Source organism: Sinocyclocheilus rhinocerous, unplaced genomic scaffold (genome assembly GCF_001515625.1).
Source record: "Sinocyclocheilus rhinocerous isolate Xijiao unplaced genomic scaffold, SAMN03320098_v1.1 scaffold2579, whole genome shotgun sequence".
Taxonomy (NCBI): Eukaryota; Metazoa; Chordata; class Actinopteri; order Cypriniformes; family Cyprinidae; genus Sinocyclocheilus; species Sinocyclocheilus rhinocerous.
The window spans coordinates 112,980-115,649 of NW_015644654.1; the positions used below are offsets into that span (position 1 = coordinate 112,980).

Sequence of the window (2,670 nt, forward strand, 5' to 3'; positions counted from 1 at the left end):
AGAGGGTTCCTCGAGCTGAAGGGATCCCCCGAATTTGGTGCGGATTCGCTCCGTTACGGAGATAAGTAGCAAACAATGGAGCGCGCTCTGCTGGACAAACTAAGTAATTACACCATTTCAAGCATTTTATCTGCATTATATGTTCTGTAAAAAAAAATTCATATCGGCGGCATATTCGCCGATACCGATATATCGGCGACAGGCTCATATCGGCCGATAATATCTGCAAAACTATATATCGGTCGGGCTCTAGAAAAAACATTAATATTTATCTATTAATGTTGAATCACAGTTTTGAATTGATTTATAGGATCAATCAGACTTGCTAAATTTATGCATTTTTGCTACTAACGCTCTACTTAATTTTTGAAGGCATTCAAATCATTGAATATATTCACAAAGGTGATTAATTTTATATTGAGGCTAAATCTATCAGGGATATTGGATATATCGCTCAGCCCTAGCGTGAATTAGCTTGTGTTTTAATGCAGGTGTGTCTTTTGGAAGTAAACTTTTACTTTCTCTCTCGTGTCTTGTTTAAATTCCCTACTTGTGTTGTCCTTAAAATAGCAGTGCATGCTTTCAGAGCAAGATCAGCCACCTACAGTGTCAAAGTCTGGCCTTTATAGAAGAGGGATATCAATTCTTTCAAAATTTCATTGTTTTAATTGTGTGCTTTCCTTCAGTCATTTTTACTTGCAGCCGAGCAGTTGCTCTCGCTGCTGCTATTGTAAATATAAACATGTAAATCTCTAGATTTGAAAACCGATTAAGAGGATATTTATAAAAGTGATCAAATGTGTCGATTGCTGATTGGACGTTAAAAAAATGTGGTTTGATCATTTTTAAAAAGCTGTGTAAATGAGACCGTTAATCTGGTGCTGTGTTTTTGGTTGTGCTGTAAATGTGTCCGGTTTCACACACTAATGGAGTTTTCTCTGACCATTTGTGTACATCAGGGGGAGTTCGAACAGCTGCAAGAGGAAGACCTGAAGACCTCCATCTGACAACTCAACTCCGCTGCTTTAAAACAAGGTGAACCACAGATGTAGTGGCCTATGATAAAGATGTAAATGTAAAATGGTTCTGTAGTCTTTTTCAGTGTTTCCACAGGACCTTTCTTGTGTTTTTTTGGTTTTCTTTGGGCTTACTGCTATAAGCTGGTATAGATGCACATGCAGGTCCACCATTATTTCTGTTAGTCTGCATTCAGAGTGAATAAAACACTTGTGGCATGTTTGCTCTGTACAGTCCGCTCTCACTTTACACATTGGAATTATTGAAGATCGGTTTTGTTCAGTATTTTGTCTGCTTTATCTTTTATTTTCCCCTCTGTATGCTAAATCCCAAATCTTTATACGATTTTAGTTTAGAGAAGTGTTTTCATTTTGTTCCAGTTTTAAAACCTGTATTTGTCATGAATAAAAATGAAGAAAAAATGCTGATGCGTTCTTTTTTTCAAAATGCTAGTGGTGCATGTTGGGGAAAAAAACTGAGCTGAGTGGCTTATTTCAAATGTAACTGCTACAGATACTAGAAAGTTTTTCCTCGTTAAACTTTTTTTTTTAACAAGAAAGTAATTTTGCTGCTGTTACAGGGTGTCCGCGTGGTTTTAAAAAGTATTAAAAGTTGATAAATCAATTTAGAGAAAAGGCCCTTAAAAAGTATTAAAGTCTTAAATGCCATTTTCTAAGGTATTAAATTGTGTATTGTCTTTTCATTATGTATATTTGTCCGAATAGTGGGGTTCTGTGTAGTTTATTTATGGAATCCCGCAAGATTTGACGTCATCTGTTACGGCGCTCACTGACTGACTGCGCCGCTGCGTGATAGCGCGGGGCTTGTTGATCCCGCTCTCGCTGAATTTCTGACCATTACCGCACGCTCCCATCCGCTCCTGCAATTTTTGTGCGCTCCCACAAACATTCTAATATTGTATATAATTTTCGCGCATCAGGGTGCCGCTATCAATATGTGGGTTATTTAAATCCCTTTTGAATAAGCGCTCGCAGTCGCAGTTCACTTTCGATTTCGCGATCGCGCGTGCACTGTGTATAGGGAGCACATCCAACGATAAAATATATTTTAGCTCGAGATCTGTTGAGGAGCAAATCCTCCAACATCTTGTCAGTTATCTCTCCTTACTTTTGACCCGTGATCAGTCAAATCTGACTTCTGCAGCTCGTGTTGGATGCAGGGTGGTGGTTGTTTTTTTCCACGTAATTGGGCTGCTTTTGAACTGTTGCCATGGGTTGATTTTACCCAGTGGGTTAAAGGTTTGAAATATTGCATAAATTACATTTGGTTGAAATGCTTGTACTGAAACATTTTGCATTCTACCTGTAATAAAACTGTGCTAAATGTTTTGGGCCACACTAGTAGGAAGCATTTGAGCTGTGTTTGATAAATGTGCATAACGATGACTGTAAAATATGTATTTTAGGGATGGAAATGACATTTTTATATTTGGGACATGGTAATTGCACTACTTTGGGCTGTTTTTTTTTTTGTTACTGGCATGGGCTTGGTATGCACAATTAAAATGATGTAATAGTTGTGATCATTATTTTACCTTCCATGATCATTCAGACACGATCAGGTACAGTACTGACACTCTGTCAAGTCTGCATCAAATCAAGCACTCCGTAATCACAGGTAAACCGTCTGATC

The 2,670-nt window shown here is 38.0% G+C and overlaps 1 protein-coding gene across 1 annotated transcript in view; it reads left to right on the forward strand.

Moving 5' to 3' along the window:
- The window catches only part of LOC107758774 (luc7-like protein 3), a 17,778-nt gene extending 16,338 nt beyond the window's left edge, over window positions 1–1,440 (forward strand). The window contains exon 11 of the mRNA XM_016576587.1: window positions 960–1,440. The gene's annotated coding sequence lies outside the window, so the exon portion shown is untranslated. The remainder of the gene's footprint in view (window positions 1–959) is intronic.
- The last annotated feature ends 1,230 nt before the right edge of the window (window positions 1,441–2,670 follow it).